Source organism: Entelurus aequoreus, linkage group LG07, assembly GCF_033978785.1.
Source record: "Entelurus aequoreus isolate RoL-2023_Sb linkage group LG07, RoL_Eaeq_v1.1, whole genome shotgun sequence".
NCBI lineage: Eukaryota > Metazoa > Chordata > Actinopteri > Syngnathiformes > Syngnathidae > Entelurus > Entelurus aequoreus.
The window spans coordinates 11,051,179-11,067,135 of record NC_084737.1 but is presented as its reverse complement, the minus strand read 5'-3'; the positions used below and the strand labels follow the sequence as shown (position 1 = coordinate 11,067,135).

Genomic DNA, 15,957 nt, shown 5'->3' with positions numbered 1-15,957 from the left:
GATAGTCGTTGCCTCGTTAGCGCAGTAGGTAGCGCGTCAGTCTCATAATCTGAAGGTCGTGAGTTCAATCCTCACACGGGGCATATGCTACTTGTTTTAGCGGGTTGGAATCCCTTCATTGTCACTGTTCAAAGAGGATTTGTCATTTTTGGGGGGAATTCTGCCTACTATTCAAAATCCCTAGTGCCCATTAGCTCGATCCTCACACGGGGCAGTCATGTTTCTTTTCAGTGAGTTTGAGTTCCTTCATGGTCACAGCATTGTCAGTGTTTAACCCCTTTTACCAGAGTCAACAATCTACGTGTCCAGCGTTATTCTCCAGAATGGCACAACCAAGGGCTAGTGGCGCAATGGATAACGCGTCTGACTACGGATCAGAAGATTCTAGGTTCGACTCCTAGCTAGCTCGGCAAACTTTTGTACTCAAACCCGAAGTCAAATTTCCGTAGGTTAATTTGCCGAAGCAAAAACGGTCAACAGCTGTGATCGTATAGTGGTTAGTACTCTGCGTTGTGGCCGCAGGAACCCCGGTTCGAATCCGGGTCACAGCAACCAAGTTTCTTGCAGTGGGTCTTTTTGTGTGTTATCTAAAAATATTTGTTTTTTGACTTCATCTTGTTAAGTGGAATAACAAAGAAAAGCTACAGTACAGCCTCGTGCTCCCGATTTGTTGTTCAAATTGCAAGTGGCGCATGGCACCAAGTATCTCACAATGAATCAGAAAATTCTAGCCTCTACTCCTGGCAAGCCCGGGAGGCTTTGGCAATTTAACCTGAAACCAGAGGTGTTGGAGGTAAACTTGCTGAAAAAAAATGGTTGACGCCTGTGATCGTATAGGTGTTGGAACTAGGTTGTTAGTACAAAGAAGATAGTCGTTGCCTCGTTAGCGCAGTAGGTAGCGCGTCAGTCTCATAATCTGAAGGTCGTGAGTTCAATCCTCACACGGGGCATATGCTACTTGTTTTAGCGGGTTGGAATCCCTTCATTGTCACTGTTCAAAGAGGATTTGTCATTTTTGGGGGGAATTCTGCCTACTATTCAAAATCCCTAGTGCCCATTAGCTCGATCCTCACACGGGGCAGTCATTTTTCTTTTCAGTGAGTTTGAGTTCCTTCATGGTCACTGCATTGTCAGTGTTTAACCCCTTTTACCAGAGTGAACAATCTACGTGTCCAACGTTATTCTCCAGAATGGCACAACCAAGGGCTAGTGGCGCAATGGATAACGCGTCTGACTACGGATCAGAAGATTCTAGGTTCGACTCCTGGCTAGCTCGGCAAACTTTATTACTCTAACCCGAAGTCAAATTTCTGTAGGTTAATTTGCTGAAGCAAAAACGGTCAACAGCTGTGATCGTATAGTGGTTAGTACTCTGCGTTGTGGCCGCAGGAACCCCGGTTCGAATCCGGGTCACAGCAACCAAGTTTCTTGCAGTGGGTCTTTTTGTGTGTTATCTACAAATGTTTCCTTTTTGACATCATGTTGTTAGGTGGAATAACAAAGAAAAGCTACAGTACAGCCTCGTGCTCCCGATTTGTTGTTCAAATTGCAAGTGGCGCATGGCACCAAGTATCTGACAATGACTCAGAAAATTCTAGCCTCTACTCCTGGCAAGCCCGGGAGGCTTTGGCATTTTAACCTGAAACCAGAGGTGTTGGAGGTAAACTTGCTGAAAAAAAAATAGTTGACGCCTGTGATCGTATAGGTGTTGGAACTAGGTTGTTAGTACAAAGAAGATAGTCGTTGCCTCGTTAGCGCAGTAGGTAGCGTGTCAGTCTCATAATCTGAAGGTCGTGAGTTGAAGCCTCACACGGGGCATATGCTACTTGTTTTAGCGGGTTGAAATCTATACTATTCAAAATCCCTAGTGCCCATTAGCTCGATCCTCACACGGGGCAGTCATGTTTCTTTTCAGTGAGTTTGAGTTCCTTCATGGTCACAGCATTGTCAGTGTTTAACCCCTTTTACCAGAGTCAACAATCTACGTGTCCAGCGTTAGTCTCCAGACTGGCACAACCAAGGGCTAGTGGCGCAATGGATAACGCGTCTGACTACGGATCAGAAGATTCTAGGTTCGACTTCTGGCTAGCTCGGCAAACTTTTGTACTCTAACCCGAAGTCAAATTTCCGTAGGTTAATTTGCTGAAGCAAAAACGGTCAACAGCTGTGATCGTATAGTGGTTAGTACTCTGCGTTGTGGCCGCAGGAACCCCGGTTCGAATCCGGGTCACAGCAACCAAGTTTCTTGCAGTGGGTCTTTTTGTGTGTTATCTAAAAATATTTGTTTTTTGACTTCATCTTGTTAAGTGGAATAACAAAGAAAAGCTACAGTACAGCCTCATGCTCCCAATTTATTGTTCAAATTGCAAGTGGCGCATGGCACCAAGTATCTGACAATGAATCAGAAAATTCTAGCCTCTACTCCTGGCAAGCCCGGGAGGCTTTGGCAATTTAACCTGAAACCAGAGGTGTTGGAGGTAAACTTGCTGAAAAAAAATGGTTGACGCCTGTGATCGTATAGGTGTTGGAACTAGGTTGTTAGTACAAAGAAGATAGTCGTTGCCTCGTTAGCGCAGTAGGTAGCGCGTCAGTCTCATAATCTGAAGGTCGTGAGTTCAATCCTCACACGGGGCATATGCTACTTGTTTTAGCGGGTTGGAATCCCTTCATTGTCACTGTTCAAAGAGGATTTGTCATTTTTGGAGTGCATTTTGCCCACTATTCAAAATCCCTAGTGCCCATTAGCTTGATCCGCACACGGGGCAGTCATGTTTCTTTTCAGTTAGTTTGAGTTCCTTCATGGTCACAGCATTGTCAGTGTTTAACCCCTTTTACCAGAGTCAACAATCTACGTACCAGCGTTATTCTCCAGAATGGCACAACTAAGGGCTAGTGGCGCAATGGATCAAGCGTCTGACTACGGATCAGAAGATTCTAGGTTCGACTCCTGGCTAGCTCGGCAGAAGCAAAAACGGTCAACAGCTGTGATCGTATAGTGGTTAGTACTCTGCGTTGTGGCCGCAGGAACCCCGGTTCGAATCCGGGCCACAGCAACCAAGTTTCTTGCAGTGGGTCTTTTTGTGTGTTATCTAAAAATATTTGTTTTTTGACTTCATCTTGTTAAGTGGAATAACAAAGAAAAGCTACAGTACAGCCTCATGCTCCCGATTTATTGTTCAAATTGGAAGTGGCGCATGGCACCAAGTATCTGACAATGAATCAGAAAATTCTAGCCTCTACTCCTGGCAAGCCCGGGAGGCTTTGGCAATTTAAAAAAAAAAAGGTTGACGCCTGTGATCGTATAGGTGTTGGAACTAGGTTGTTAGTACAAAGAAGATAGTCGTTGCCTCGTTAGCGCAGTAGGTAGCGCGTCAGTCTCATAATCTGAAGGTCGTGAGTTCAATCCTCACACGGGGCATATGCTACTTGTTTTAGCGGGTTGGAATCCCTTCATTGTCACTGTTCAAAGAGGATTTGTTATTTTTGGGGGGATTTTGCCTACTATTCAAAATCCCTAGTGCCATTAGCTAGATCCTCACACGGGGCAGTCATGTTTCTTTTCAGTGAGTTTGAGTTCTTTCATGGTCACTGCATTGTCAGTGTTTAACCCCTTTTACCAGAGTCAACAATCTACGTGTCCAGCGTTATTCTCCAGAATGTCACAACCAAGGGCTAGTGGCGCAATGGATAACGCGTCTGACTACGGATCAGAAGATTCTAGGTTCGACTCCTGGCTAGCTCGGCAGAAGCAAAAACGGTCAACAGCTGTGATCGTATAGTGGTTAGTACTCTGCGTTGTGGCCGCAGGAACCCCGGTTCGAATCCGGGTCACAGCAACCAAGTTTCTTGCAGTGGGTCTTTTTGTGTGTTATCTAAAAATATTTGTTTTTTGACTTCATCTTGTTAAGTGGAAAAACAAAGAAAAGCTACAGTACAGCCTCGTGCTCCCGATTTGTTGTTCAAATTGCAAGTGGCGCATGGCACCAAGTATCTGACAATGACTCAGAAAATTCTAGCCTCTACTCCTGGCAAGCCCGGGAGGCTTTGGCAATTTAACCTGAAACCAGAGGTGTTGGAGGTAAACTTGCTGAAAAAAAAAAGGTTGACGCCTGTGATCGTATAGGTGTTGGAATTAGGTTGTTAGTACAAAGAAGATAGTCGTTGCCTCGTTAGCGCAGTAGGTAGCGCGTCAGTCTCATAATCTGAAGGTCGTGAGATCAATCCTCACACGGGGCATATGCTACTTGTTTTAGCGGGTTGGAATCCCTTCATTGTCACTGTTCAAAGAGGATTTGTCATTTTTAGGGGGAATTTTGCCTACTATTCAAAATCCCTAGTGCCCATTAGCTCGATCCTCACACGGGGCAGTCATGTTTCTTTTCAGTGAGTTTGAGTTCCTTCATGGTCACAGCATTGTCAGTGTTTAACCCCGTTTACCAGAGTCAACAATCTACGTGTCCAGTGTTATTCTCCAGAATGGCACAACCAAGGGCTAGTGGCGCAATGGATAACGCGTCTGACTACGGATCGGAAGATTCTAGGTTAGACTCCTGGCTAGCTCGTCAAACTTTTGTACTCTAACCCGAAGTCAAATTTCCGTAGGTTAATTTGCTGAAGCAAAAACGGTCAACAGCTGTGATCGTATAGTGGTTAGTACTCTGCGTTGTGGCCGCAGGAACCCCGGTTCGAATCCGGGTCACAGCAACCAAGTTTCTTGCAGTGGGTCTTTTTGTGTGTTATCTAAAAATATTTGTTTTTTTACTTCATCTTGTTAAGTGGAATAACAAAGAAAAGCTACAGTACAGCCTCATGCTCCCAATTTATTGTTCAAATTGCAAGTGGCGCATGGCACCAAGTATCTGACAATGAATCAGAAAATTCTAGCCTCTACTCCTGGCAAGCCCGGGAGGCTTTGGCAATTTAACCTGAAACCAGAGGTGTTGGAGGTAAACTTGCTGAAAAAAAATGGTTGACGCCTGTGATCGTATAGGTGTTGAAACTAGGTTGTTAGTACAAAGAAGACAGTCGTTGCCTCGTTAGCGCAGTAGGTAGCGCGTCAGTCTCATAATCTGAAGGTCGTGAGTTCTATCCTCACACGGGGCATATGCTACTTGTTTTAGCGGGTTGGAATCCCTTCATTGTCACTGTTCAAAGAGGATTTGTCATTTTTGGGAGGAATTTTGCCTACTATTCAAAACCCTTAGTGCCATTAGCTCGATCCTCACACGGGGCAGTCATGTTTCTTTTCAGTGAGTTTGAGTTCCTTCATGGTCACTGCATTGTCAGTGTTTAACCCCTTTTGCCAGAGTCAACAATCTACGTGTCCAGCGTTATTCTCCAGAATGGCACAACTAAGGGCTAGTGGCGCAATGGATAAAGCGTCTGACTACGGATCAGAAGATTCTAGGTTCGACTCCTGGCTAGCTCGGCAAAAGCAAAAACGGTCAAGAGCTGTGATCGTATAGTGGTTAGTACTCTGCGTTGTGGCCGCAGGAACCCCGGTTCGAATCCGGGTCACAGCAACCAAGTTTCTTGCAGTGGGTCTTTTTGTGTGTTATCTACAAATATTTCCTTTTTGACATCATGTTGTTAGGTGGAATAACAAAGAAAAGCTACAGTACAGCCTCGTGCTCCCGATTTGTTGTTCAAATTGCAAGTGGCGCATGGCACCAAGTATCTGACAATGACTCAGAAAATTCTAGCCTCTACTCCTGGCAAGCCCGGGAGGCTTTGCAGTTTAACCTGAAACCAATGGTGTTGGAGGTAAACTTGCTGAAAAAAAAATAGTTGACGCCTGTGATCGTATAGGTGTTGGTACTAAGTTGTTAGTACAAAGCAGATAGTCGTTGCCTCGTTAGCGCAGTAGGTAGTGCGTCAGTCTCATAATCTGAAGGTCGTGAGTTCAAACCTCACACGGGGCATATGCTACTTGTTTTAGCGGGTTGGAATCCCTTCATTGTCACTGTTCAAAGAGGATTTGTTATTTTTGGGGGGAATTTTGCCTACTATTCAAAATCCCTAGTGCCCATTAGCTCGATCCTCACACGGGGCAGTCATGTTTCTTTTCAGTGAGTTTGAGTTCCTTCATGGTCACAGCATTGTCAGTGTTTAACCCCTTTTACCAGAGTCAACAATCTACGTGTCCAGCGTTATCCTCCAGAATGGCACAACCAAGGGCTAGTGGCGCAATGGATAATGCGTCTGACTACGGATCAGAAGATTCTAGGTTCGACTCCTGGCTCCAGGATGGTGCAACCAAGGGCTAGTGGCGCAATGGATAACGCGTCTAACTACGGATCAGAAGATTCTAGGTTCGACTCCTGGCTAGTTCGGCAAACTTTTGTACTCTAACCCGAAGTCAAATTTCTGTAGGTTAATTTGCTGAAGCAAAAGTGGTCAACAGCTGTGATCGTATAGTGGTTAGTACTCTGTGTTGTGGCCGCAGGAACCCCGGTTCGAATCCGGGTCACAGCAACTAAGTGTCTTGCAGTGGGTCTTTTTGTGTGTTATCTACAAATATTTCCTTTTTGACATCATGTTGTTAGGTGGAATAACAAAGAAAAGCTACAGTACAGCCTCGTGCTCCCGATTTGTTGTTCAAATTGCAAGTGGCGCATGGCACCAAGTATCTGACAATGACTCAGAAAATTCTAGCCTCTACTCCTGGCAAGCCCGGGAGGCTTTGCAATTTAACCTGAAACCAGAGGTGTTGGAGGTAAACTTGCTGAAAAAAAAATAGTTGACGCCTGTGATCGTATAGGTGTTGGTACTAAGTTGTTAGTACAAAGTAGATAGTCGTTGCCTCGTTAGCGCAGTAGGTAGCGCGTCAGTCTCATAATCTGAAGGTCGAGAGTTCAATCCTCACACGGGGCATATGCTACTTGTTTTAGCGGGTTGGAATCCCTTCATTGTCACTGTTCAAAGAGGATTTGTCATATTTGGGGGGAATTTTGCCTACTATTCAAAATCCCTAGTGTCATTAGCTCGATCCTCACACGGGGCAGTCATGTTTTTTTTCAGTGAGTTTGAGTTCCTTCATGGTCACTGCATTGTCAGTGTTTAACCCCTTTTGCCAGAGTCAACAATCTATGTGTCCAGCGTTATTCTCCAGTATGGCACAACTAAGGGCTAGTGGCGCAATGGATAACACGTCTGACTACGGATCAGAAGATTCTAGGTTCGACTCCTGGCTAGCTCGGCAAACTTTTGTACTCTAACCCGAAGTCAAATTTCCGTAGGTTAATTTGCTGAAGCAAAAACGGTCAACAGCTGTGATCGTATAGTGGTTAGTACTCTGCGTTGTGGCCGCAGGAACCCCGGTTCGAATCCGGGTCACAGCAACCAAGTTTCTTGCAGTGGGTCTTTTTTTGTGTTATCTACAAATATTTCCTTTTTGACATCATGTTGTTAGGTGGGATAACAAAGAAAAGCTACAGTACAGACTCGTGCTCCCGATTTGTTGTTCAAATTGCAAGTGGCGCATGGCACCAAGTATCTGACAATGAATCAGAAAATTCTAGCCTCTACTCCTGGCAAGCCCGGGAGGCTTTGGCAATTTAACCTGAAACCAGAGGTGTTGGAGGTAAACTTGCTGAAAAAAAAATGGTTGACGCCTGTGGTCGTATAGGTGTTGGAACTAGGTTGTTAGTACAAAGAAGATAGTCGTTGCCTCGTTAGCGCAGTAGGTAGCGCGTCAGTCTCATAATCTGAAGGTCGTGAGTTCAATCCTCACACGGGGCATATGCTACTTGTTTTAGCGGGTTGGAATCCCTTCATTGTCACTGCTCAAAGAGGATTTGTCATTTTTGGGAGGAATTTTGCCTACTATTCAAAACCCTTAGTGCCATTAGCTCGATCCTCACACGGGGCAGTCATGTTTCTTTTCAGTGAGTTTGAGTTCCTTCATGGTCACTGCATTGTCAGTGTTTAACCCCTTTTGCCAGAGTCAACAATCTACGTGTCCAGCGTTATTCTCCAGAATGGCACAACTAAGGGCTAGTGGCGCAATGGATAAAGCGTCTGACTACGGATCAGAAGATTCTAGGTTCGACTCCTGGCTAGCTCGGCAAAAGCAAAAACGGTCAAGAGCTGTGATCGTATAGTGGTTAGTACTCTGCGTTGTGGCCGCAGGAACCCCGGTTCGAATCCGGGTCACAGCAACCAAGTTTCTTGCAGTGGGTCTTTTGGTGTGTTATCTAAAAATATTTGTTTTTTGACTTCATCTTGTTAAGTGGAATAACAAAGAAAAGCTACAGTACAGCCTCATGCTCCCAATTTATTGTTCAAATTGCAAGTGGCGCATGGCACCAAGTATCTGACAATGAATCAGAAAATTCTAGCCTCTACTCCTGGCAAGCCCGGGAGGCTTTGGCAATTTAACCTGAAACCAGAGGTGTTGGAGGTAAACTTGCTGAAAAAAAATGGTTGACGCCTGTGATCGTATAGGTGTTGGAACTAGGTTGTTAGTACAAAGAAGACAGTCGTTGCCTCGTTAGCGCAGTAGGTAGCGCGTCAGTCTCATAATCTGAAGGTCGTGAGTTCAATCCTCACACGGGGCATATGCTACTTGTTTTAGCGGGTTGGAATCCCTTCATTGTCACTGTACAAAGAGGATTTGTCATTTTTGGGGGGAATTTTGCCTACTATTCAAAATCCCTAGTGTCATTAGCTCGATCCTCACACGGGGCAGTCATGTTTCTTTTCAGTGAGTTTGAGTTCCTTCATGGTCACTGCATTGTCAGTGTTTAACCCCTTTTGCCAGAGTCAACAATCTACGTTCCAGCGTTATTCTCCAGAATGGCACAACTAAGGGCTAGTGGCGCAATGGATAAAGCGTCTGACTACGGATCAGAAGATTCTAGGTTGGACTCGTGGCTAGCTCGGCAGAAGCAAAAACGGTCAACAGCTGTGATCGTATAGTGGTTAGTACTCTGCGTTGTGGCCACAGGAACCCCGGTTCGAATCCGGGTCACAGCAACCAAGTTTCTTGCAGTGGGTCTTTTTGTGTGCTATCTACAAATATTTCCTTTTTGACATCATGTTGTTAGGTGGAATAACAAAGAAAAGCTACAGTACAGCCTCGTGCTCCCGATTTGTTGTTCAAATTGCAAGTGGCGCATGGCACCAAGTATCTGACAATGACTCAGAAAATTCTAGCCTCTACTCCTGGCAAGCCCGGGAGGCTTTGCAGTTTAACCTGAAACCAGAGGTGTTGGAGGTAAACTTGCTGAAAAAAAAATAGTTGACGCCTGTGATCGTATAGGTGTTGGTACTAAGTTGTTAGTACAAAGCAGATAGGCGTTGCCTCGTTAGCGCAGTAGGTAGCGCGTCAGTCTCATAATCTGAAGGTCGTGAGTTCAAACCTCACATGGGGCATATGCTACTTGTTTTAGCGGGTTGGAATCCCTTCATTGTCACTGTTCAAAGAGGATTTGTCATTTTTGGGGGAATTTTGCCTACTATTCAAAATCCCTAGTGCCATTAGCTCGATCCTCACACGGGGCAGTCATGTTTCTTTTCAGTGAGTTTGAGTTCCTTCATGGTCACTGCATTGTCAGTGTTTAACCCCTTTTGCCAGAGTCAACAATCTACGTGTCCAGCGTTATTCTCCAGTATGGTGCAACCAAGGGCTAGTGGTGCAATGGATAACGCGTCTGACTACGGATCAGAAGATTCTAGGTTCGACTCCTGGCTAGTTCGGGAAACTTTTGTACTCAAACCCGAAGTCAAATTTCTGTAGGTTAATTTGCTGAAGTAAAAACAGTCAACAGCTGTGATCGTATAGTGGTTAGTACTCTGCGTTGTGGCCGCAGGAACCCCGGTTCGAATCCGGGTCACAGCAACCAAGTTTCTTGCAGTGGGTCTTTTTGTGTGTTATCTAAAAATATTTGTTTTTTGACTTCATCTTGTTAAGTGGAATAACAAAGAAAAGCTACAGTACAGCCTCATGCTCCCAATTTATTGTTCAAATTGCAAGTGGCGCATGGCACCAAGTATCTGACAATGAATCAGAAAATTCTAGCCTCTACTCCTGGCAAGCCCGGGAGGCTTTGGCAATTTAACCTGAAACCAGAGGTGTTGGAGGTAAACTTGCTGAAAAAAAATGGTTGACGCCTGTGATCGTATAGGTGTTGGAACTAGGTTGTTAGTACAAAGAAGATAGTCGTTGCCTCGTTAGCGCAGTAGGTAGCGCGTCAGTCTCATAATCTGAAGGTCGTGAGTTCAATCCTCACACAGGGCATATGCTACTTGTTTTAGCGGGTTGAAATCCCTTCATTGTCACTGTTCAAAGAGGATTTGTCATTTTTGGGGGGCATTTTGCCCACTATTCAAAATCCCTAGTGCCCATTAGCTCGATCCGCACACGGGGCAGTCATGTTTCTTTTCAGTGAGTTTGAGTTCCTTCATGGTCACAGCATTGTCAGTGTTTAACCCCTTTTACCAGAGTCAACAATCTACGTGTCCAGTGTTATTCTCCAGATTGGTGCAACCAAGGGCTAGTGGCGCAATGGATAACGCGTCTGACTACGGATCAGAAGATTCTAGGTTCGACTCCTGGCTAGCTCGGCAAACTTTTGTACTCTAACCCGAAGTCAAATTTCCGTAGGTTAATTTGCTGAAGCAAAAGTGCTCAACAGTTGTGATCGTATAGTGGTTAATACTCTGTGTTGTGGCCGCAGGAACCCCGGTTCGAATCCGGGTCACAGCAACCAAGTTTCTTGCAGTGGGTCTTTTTGTGTGTTATCTAAAAATATTTGTTTTTTGACTTCATCTTGTTAAGTGGAATAATAAAGAAAAGCTACAGTACAGCCTCATGCTCCCGATTTATTGTTCAAATTGCAAGTGGCGCATGGCACCAAGTATCTGACAATGAATCAGAAAATTCTAGCCTCTACTCCTGGCAAGCCCGGGAGGCTTTGGCAATTTAACCTGAAACCAGAGGTGTTGGAGGTAAACTTGCTGAAAAAAAATGGTTGACGCCTGTGGTCGTATAGGTGTTGGAACTAGGTTGTTAGTACAAAGAAGACAGTCGTTGCCTCGTTAGCGCAGTAGGTAGCGCGTCAGTCTCATAATCTGAAGGTCGTGAGTTCAATCCTCACACGGGGCATATGCTACTTGTTTTAGCGGGTTGGAATCCCTTCATTGTCACTGTACAAAGAGGATTTGTCATTTTTGGGGGGAATTTTGCCTACTATTCAAAATCCCTAGTGTCCATTAGCTCGATCCTCACACGGGGCAGTCATGTTTCTTTTCAGTGAGTTTGAGTTCCTTCATGGTCACAGCATTGTCAGTGTTTAACCCCTTTTACCAGAGTCAACAATCTACGTGTCCAGCGTTATTCTCCACAATGGCACAACCAAGGGCTAGTGGCGCAATGGATAACGTGTCTGACTACGGATCAGAAGATTCTAGGTTCGACTCCTGGCTAGCTCATCAAACTTTTGTACTCTAACCCGAAGTCAAATTTCCGTAGGTTAATTTGCTGAAGCAAAAGTGGTGAACAGCTGTGATCGTATAGTGGTTGGTACTCTGTGTTGTGGCCGCAGGAACCCCGGTTCGAATCCGGGTCACAGCAACCAAGTTTCTTGCAGTGGGTCTTTTTGTGTGTTATCTAAAAATATTTGTTTTTTGACTTCATCTTGTTAAGTGGAATAATAAAGAAAAGCTACAGTACAGCCTCATGCTCCCGATTTATTGTTCAAATTGCAAGTGGCGCATGGCACCAAGTATCTGACAATGAATCAGAAAATTCTAGCCTCTACTCCTGGCAAGCCCGGGAGGCTTTGGCAATTTAACCTGAAACCAGAGGTGTTGGAGGTAAACTTGCTGAAAAAAAATGGTTGACGCCTGTGATCGTATAGGTGTTGGAACTAGGTTGTTAGTACAAAGAAGATAGTCGTTGCCTCGTTAGCGCAGTAGGTAGCGCGTCAGTCTCATAATCTGAAGGTCGTGAGTTCAAGCCTCACACGGGGCATATGCTACTTGTTTTAGCGGGTTGGAATCCCTTCATTGTCACTGTACAAAGAGGATTTGTCATTTTTGGGGGGAATTTTGCATACTATTCAAAATCCCTAGTGCCCATTAGCTCGATCCTCACACGGGGCGGTCATGTTTCTTTTCAGTGAGTTTGAGTTCCTTCATGGTCACAGCATTGTCAGTGTTTAACCCCTTTTACCAGAGTCAACAATCTACGTGTCCAGCGTTATTCTCCAGAATGGCACAACCAAGGGCTAGTGGCGCAATGGATAACGTGTCTGACTACGGATCAGAAGATTCTAGGTTCGACTCCTGGCTAGCTCGTCAAACTTTTGTACTCTAACCCGAAGTCAAATTTCCGTAGGTTAATTTGCTGAAGCAAAAACAGTCAACAGCTGTGATCGTATAGTGGTTAGTACTCTGCGTTGTGGCCGCAGGAACCCAGGTTCGAATCCGGGTCACAGCAACCAAGTTTCTTGCAGTGGGTCTTTTTGTGTGTTATCTAAAAATATTTGTTTTTTGACTTCATCTTGTTAAGTGGAATAACAAAGAAAAGCTACAGTACAGCCTCATGCTCCCAATTTATTGTTCAAATTGCAAGGTGCGCATGGCACCAAGTATCTGACAATGAATCAGAAAATTCTAGCCTCTACTCCTGGCAAGCCCGGGAGGCTTTGGCAATTTAACCTGAAACCAGAGGTGTTGGAGGTAAACTTGCTGAAAAAAAATGGTTGACGCCTGTGATCGTATAGGTGTTGGAACTAGGTTGTTAGTACAAAGAAGATAGTCGTTGCCTCGTTAGCGCAGTAGTTAGCGCGTCAGTCTCATAATCTGAAGATCGTGAGTTCAAGCCTCACACGGTCCATATGCTACTTGTTTTAGCGGGTTGGAATCCCTTCATTGTCACTGTTCAAAGAGGATTTGTCATTTTTGGGGGGCATTTTGCCTACTATTCAAAATCCCTACGTGTCCAGCGTTAGTCTCCAGACTGGCACAACCAAGGGCTAGTGGCGCAATGGATAACGTGTCTGACTACGGATCAGAAGATTCTAGGTTCGACTCCTGGCTAGCTCGGCAAACTTTTGTACTCTAACCCGAAGTCAAATTTCCGTAGGTTAATTTGATGGAGCAAAAACGGTCAACAGCTGTGATCGTATAGTGGTTAGTACTCTGCGTTGTGGCCGCAGGAACCCCGGTTCTAATCCGGGTCACAGCAACCAAGTTTCTTGCAGTGGGTTTTTTTTGTGTTATCTACAAATATTTGTTTTTTGACTTCATCTTGTTAAGTGGAATAACAAAGAAAAGCTACAGTACAGCCTCATGCTCCCGATTCATTGTTCAAATTGGAAGTGGCGCATGGCACCAAGTATCTGACAATGAATCAGAAAATTCTAGCCTCCACTCCTGGCAAGCCCGGGAGGCTTTGGCAATTTAACCTGAAACCAGAGGTGTTGGAGGTAAACTTGCTGAAAAAAAATGGTTGACGCCTGTGATCGTATAGGTGTTGGAACTAGGTTGTTAGTACAAAGAAGATAGTCGTTGCCTCGTTAGCGCAGTAGGTAGCGCGTCAGTCTCATAATCTGAAGGTTGTGAGTTCAAGCCTCACACGGGGCATATGCTACTTGTTTTAGCGGGTTGGAATCCCTTCATTGTCACTGTTCAAAGAGGATTTGTCATTTTTGGGGGGCATTTTGCCCACTATACAAAATCCCTAGTGCCCATTAGCTCGATCCGCACACGGGGCAGTCATGTTTCTTTTCAGTGAGTTTGAGTTCCGTCATGGTCACAGCATTGTCAGTGTTTAACCCCTTTTACCAGAGTCAACAATCTACGTGTCCAGTGTTATTCTCCAGAATGGTGCAACCAAGGGCTAGTGGCGCAATGGATAACGCGTCTGACTACGGATCAGAAGATTCTAGGTTCGACTCCTGGCTAGCTCGGCAAACTTTTGTACTCTAACCCAAAGTCAAATTTCAGTAGGTTAATTTGCTGAAGCAAGAACGGTCAACAGCTGTGATCGTATAGTGGTTAGTACTCTGTGTTGTGGCCGCAGGAACCCCGGTTCGAATCCGGGTCACAGCAACCAAGTTTCTTGCAGTGGGTCTTTTTGTGTGTTATCTAAAAATATTTCCTTTTTGACATCATGTTGTTAGGTGGGATAACAAAGAAAAGCTACAGTACAGACTCGTGCTCCCAATTTATTGTTCAAATTGCAAGTGGCGCATGGCACCAAGTATCTGACAATGAATCAGAAAATTCTAGCCTCTACTCCTGGCAAGCCCGGGAGGCTTTGGCAATTTAACCTGAAACCAGAGGTGTTGGAGGTAAACTTGCTGAAAAAAAATGGTTGACGCCTGTGATCGTATAGGTGTTGGAACTAGGTTGCTAGTACAAAGAACACAGTCGTTGCCTCGTTAGCGCAGTAGGTAGCGCGTCAGTCTCATAATCTGAAGGTCGTGAGTTCAATCCTCACACGGGGCATATGCTACTTGTTTTAGCGGGTTGGAATCCCTTCATTGTCACTGTTCAAAGAGGATTTGTCATTTTTTGGGGGAATTTTGCCTACTATTCAAAATCCCTAGTGCCCATTAGCTCGATCCTCACACGGGGATGTCATGTTTCTTTTCAGTGAGTTTGAGTTCCTTCATGGTCACAGCATTGTCAGTGTTTAACCCCTTTTACCAGAGTCAACAATCTACGTGTCCAGCGTTATTCTCCAGAATGGCACAACCAAGGGCTAGTGGCGCAATGGATAACGCGTCTAACTACGGATCAGAAGATTCTAGGTTCGACTCCTGGCTAGCTCGGCAAGCTTTTGTACTCTAACCCGAAGTCAAATTTCCGTAGGTTAATTTGCTGAAGCAAAAGCGGTCAACAGCTGTGATCGTATAGTGGTTAGTACTCTGCGTTGTGGCCGCAGGAACCCCGGTTCGAATCCGGGTCACAGCAACCAAGTTTCTTGCAGTGGGTCTTTTTGTGTGTTATCTACAAATATTTCCTTTTTCACATCATGTTGTTAGGTGGAATAACAAAGAAAAGCTACAGTACAGCCTCGTGCTCCCGATTTGTTGTTCAAATTGCAAGTGGCGCATGGCACCAAGTATCTGACAATGACTCAGAAAATTCTAGCCTCTACTCCTGGCAAGCCCGGGAGGCTTTGCAGTTTAACCTGAAACCAGAGGTGTTGGAGGTAAACTTGCTGAAAAAAAAATAGTTGACGCCTGTGATCGTATAGGTGTTGGTACTAAGTTGTTAGTACAAAGCAGATAGTCGTTGCCTCGTTAGCGCAGTAGGTAGCGCGTCAGTCTCATAATCTGAAGGTCGTGAGTTCAATCCTCACACGGGGCATATGCTACTTGTTTTAGCGGGTTGGAATCCCTTCATTGTCACTGTTCAAAGAGGATTTGTCATATTTGGGGGGAATTTTGCCTACTATTCAAAATCCCTAGTGCCATTAGCTCGATCCTCACACGGGGCAGTCATGTTTCTTTTCAGTGAGTTTGAGTTCCTTTATGGTCACTGCATTGTCAGTGTTTAACCCCTTTTGCCAGAGTCAACAATCTACGTGTCCAGCGTTATTCTCCAGAATGGCACAACTAAGGGCTAGTGGCGCAATGGATAACCCGTCTGACTGCGGATCAGAAGATTCTAGGTTCGACTCCTGGCTAGCTCGGCAGAAGCAAAAACGGTCAACAGCTGTGATCGTATAGTGGTTAGTACTCTGCGTTGTGGCCGCAGGAACCCCGGTTCGAATCCGGGTCACAGCAACCAAGTTTCTTGCAGTGGGTCTTTTTGTGTGTTATCTAAAAATATTTGTTTTTTGACTTCATCTTGTTAAGTGGAATAACAAAGAAAAGCTACAGTACAGCCTCATGCTCCCGATTTATTGTTCAAATTGCAAGTGGCGCATGGCACCAAGTATCTGACAATGAATCAGAAAATTCTAGCCTCTACTCCTGGCAAGCCCGGGAGGCTTTGGCA

At 45.0% G+C, this 15,957-nt stretch overlaps 1 protein-coding gene and 45 non-coding genes across 47 annotated transcripts in view; 45 read left to right on the top strand and 1 right to left on the bottom strand.

Moving 5' to 3' along the window:
• cd40 (CD40 molecule, TNF receptor superfamily member 5) overlaps positions 1-15,957 on the bottom strand; it is a 94,182-nt gene that overhangs the window by 59,770 nt on the left and 18,455 nt on the right. The gene's annotated exons all lie outside the window — the stretch shown is intronic.
• On the top strand, positions 11-83 carry trnam-cau (transfer RNA methionine (anticodon CAU)). The gene has a single exon. It is a non-coding gene; the product is annotated as a tRNA-Met (tRNA).
• Positions 337-409, top strand: trnar-acg (transfer RNA arginine (anticodon ACG)). Its single transcript has one exon. It is a non-coding gene; the product is annotated as a tRNA-Arg (tRNA).
• On the top strand, positions 480-551 carry trnah-gug (transfer RNA histidin (anticodon GUG)). Its single transcript has one exon. It is a non-coding gene; the product is annotated as a tRNA-His (tRNA).
• Positions 878-950, top strand: trnam-cau (transfer RNA methionine (anticodon CAU)). Its single transcript has one exon. It is a non-coding gene; the product is annotated as a tRNA-Met (tRNA).
• trnar-acg (transfer RNA arginine (anticodon ACG)) lies at positions 1,204-1,276 on the top strand. Its single transcript has one exon. It is a non-coding gene; the product is annotated as a tRNA-Arg (tRNA).
• trnah-gug (transfer RNA histidin (anticodon GUG)) lies at positions 1,347-1,418 on the top strand. The gene has a single exon. It is a non-coding gene; the product is annotated as a tRNA-His (tRNA).
• trnam-cau (transfer RNA methionine (anticodon CAU)) lies at positions 1,746-1,818 on the top strand. Its single transcript has one exon. It is a non-coding gene; the product is annotated as a tRNA-Met (tRNA).
• On the top strand, positions 2,021-2,093 carry trnar-acg (transfer RNA arginine (anticodon ACG)). Its single transcript has one exon. It is a non-coding gene; the product is annotated as a tRNA-Arg (tRNA).
• Positions 2,164-2,235, top strand: trnah-gug (transfer RNA histidin (anticodon GUG)). The gene has a single exon. It is a non-coding gene; the product is annotated as a tRNA-His (tRNA).
• Positions 2,562-2,634, top strand: trnam-cau (transfer RNA methionine (anticodon CAU)). The gene has a single exon. It is a non-coding gene; the product is annotated as a tRNA-Met (tRNA).
• On the top strand, positions 3,346-3,418 carry trnam-cau (transfer RNA methionine (anticodon CAU)). Its single transcript has one exon. It is a non-coding gene; the product is annotated as a tRNA-Met (tRNA).
• Positions 3,670-3,742, top strand: trnar-acg (transfer RNA arginine (anticodon ACG)). The gene has a single exon. It is a non-coding gene; the product is annotated as a tRNA-Arg (tRNA).
• Positions 3,765-3,836, top strand: trnah-gug (transfer RNA histidin (anticodon GUG)). The gene has a single exon. It is a non-coding gene; the product is annotated as a tRNA-His (tRNA).
• On the top strand, positions 4,164-4,236 carry trnam-cau (transfer RNA methionine (anticodon CAU)). The gene has a single exon. It is a non-coding gene; the product is annotated as a tRNA-Met (tRNA).
• Positions 4,633-4,704, top strand: trnah-gug (transfer RNA histidin (anticodon GUG)). Its single transcript has one exon. It is a non-coding gene; the product is annotated as a tRNA-His (tRNA).
• trnam-cau (transfer RNA methionine (anticodon CAU)) lies at positions 5,031-5,103 on the top strand. Its single transcript has one exon. It is a non-coding gene; the product is annotated as a tRNA-Met (tRNA).
• trnah-gug (transfer RNA histidin (anticodon GUG)) lies at positions 5,451-5,522 on the top strand. Its single transcript has one exon. It is a non-coding gene; the product is annotated as a tRNA-His (tRNA).
• On the top strand, positions 5,849-5,921 carry trnam-cau (transfer RNA methionine (anticodon CAU)). Its single transcript has one exon. It is a non-coding gene; the product is annotated as a tRNA-Met (tRNA).
• trnar-acg (transfer RNA arginine (anticodon ACG)) lies at positions 6,260-6,332 on the top strand. Its single transcript has one exon. It is a non-coding gene; the product is annotated as a tRNA-Arg (tRNA).
• On the top strand, positions 6,403-6,474 carry trnah-gug (transfer RNA histidin (anticodon GUG)). The gene has a single exon. It is a non-coding gene; the product is annotated as a tRNA-His (tRNA).
• On the top strand, positions 6,801-6,873 carry trnam-cau (transfer RNA methionine (anticodon CAU)). Its single transcript has one exon. It is a non-coding gene; the product is annotated as a tRNA-Met (tRNA).
• On the top strand, positions 7,126-7,198 carry trnar-acg (transfer RNA arginine (anticodon ACG)). Its single transcript has one exon. It is a non-coding gene; the product is annotated as a tRNA-Arg (tRNA).
• On the top strand, positions 7,269-7,340 carry trnah-gug (transfer RNA histidin (anticodon GUG)). The gene has a single exon. It is a non-coding gene; the product is annotated as a tRNA-His (tRNA).
• Positions 7,668-7,740, top strand: trnam-cau (transfer RNA methionine (anticodon CAU)). Its single transcript has one exon. It is a non-coding gene; the product is annotated as a tRNA-Met (tRNA).
• Positions 8,088-8,159, top strand: trnah-gug (transfer RNA histidin (anticodon GUG)). Its single transcript has one exon. It is a non-coding gene; the product is annotated as a tRNA-His (tRNA).
• Positions 8,486-8,558, top strand: trnam-cau (transfer RNA methionine (anticodon CAU)). The gene has a single exon. It is a non-coding gene; the product is annotated as a tRNA-Met (tRNA).
• Positions 9,303-9,375, top strand: trnam-cau (transfer RNA methionine (anticodon CAU)). Its single transcript has one exon. It is a non-coding gene; the product is annotated as a tRNA-Met (tRNA).
• Positions 9,627-9,699, top strand: trnar-acg (transfer RNA arginine (anticodon ACG)). The gene has a single exon. It is a non-coding gene; the product is annotated as a tRNA-Arg (tRNA).
• trnah-gug (transfer RNA histidin (anticodon GUG)) lies at positions 9,770-9,841 on the top strand. Its single transcript has one exon. It is a non-coding gene; the product is annotated as a tRNA-His (tRNA).
• On the top strand, positions 10,168-10,240 carry trnam-cau (transfer RNA methionine (anticodon CAU)). Its single transcript has one exon. It is a non-coding gene; the product is annotated as a tRNA-Met (tRNA).
• Positions 10,494-10,566, top strand: trnar-acg (transfer RNA arginine (anticodon ACG)). The gene has a single exon. It is a non-coding gene; the product is annotated as a tRNA-Arg (tRNA).
• On the top strand, positions 11,035-11,107 carry trnam-cau (transfer RNA methionine (anticodon CAU)). The gene has a single exon. It is a non-coding gene; the product is annotated as a tRNA-Met (tRNA).
• Positions 11,361-11,433, top strand: trnar-acg (transfer RNA arginine (anticodon ACG)). The gene has a single exon. It is a non-coding gene; the product is annotated as a tRNA-Arg (tRNA).
• Positions 11,902-11,974, top strand: trnam-cau (transfer RNA methionine (anticodon CAU)). The gene has a single exon. It is a non-coding gene; the product is annotated as a tRNA-Met (tRNA).
• On the top strand, positions 12,228-12,300 carry trnar-acg (transfer RNA arginine (anticodon ACG)). Its single transcript has one exon. It is a non-coding gene; the product is annotated as a tRNA-Arg (tRNA).
• trnar-acg (transfer RNA arginine (anticodon ACG)) lies at positions 12,978-13,050 on the top strand. Its single transcript has one exon. It is a non-coding gene; the product is annotated as a tRNA-Arg (tRNA).
• trnam-cau (transfer RNA methionine (anticodon CAU)) lies at positions 13,518-13,590 on the top strand. The gene has a single exon. It is a non-coding gene; the product is annotated as a tRNA-Met (tRNA).
• On the top strand, positions 13,844-13,916 carry trnar-acg (transfer RNA arginine (anticodon ACG)). Its single transcript has one exon. It is a non-coding gene; the product is annotated as a tRNA-Arg (tRNA).
• On the top strand, positions 13,987-14,058 carry trnah-gug (transfer RNA histidin (anticodon GUG)). Its single transcript has one exon. It is a non-coding gene; the product is annotated as a tRNA-His (tRNA).
• trnam-cau (transfer RNA methionine (anticodon CAU)) lies at positions 14,385-14,457 on the top strand. Its single transcript has one exon. It is a non-coding gene; the product is annotated as a tRNA-Met (tRNA).
• trnar-acg (transfer RNA arginine (anticodon ACG)) lies at positions 14,711-14,783 on the top strand. Its single transcript has one exon. It is a non-coding gene; the product is annotated as a tRNA-Arg (tRNA).
• trnah-gug (transfer RNA histidin (anticodon GUG)) lies at positions 14,854-14,925 on the top strand. The gene has a single exon. It is a non-coding gene; the product is annotated as a tRNA-His (tRNA).
• trnam-cau (transfer RNA methionine (anticodon CAU)) lies at positions 15,252-15,324 on the top strand. The gene has a single exon. It is a non-coding gene; the product is annotated as a tRNA-Met (tRNA).
• Positions 15,577-15,649, top strand: trnar-gcg (transfer RNA arginine (anticodon GCG)). The gene has a single exon. It is a non-coding gene; the product is annotated as a tRNA-Arg (tRNA).
• On the top strand, positions 15,672-15,743 carry trnah-gug (transfer RNA histidin (anticodon GUG)). Its single transcript has one exon. It is a non-coding gene; the product is annotated as a tRNA-His (tRNA).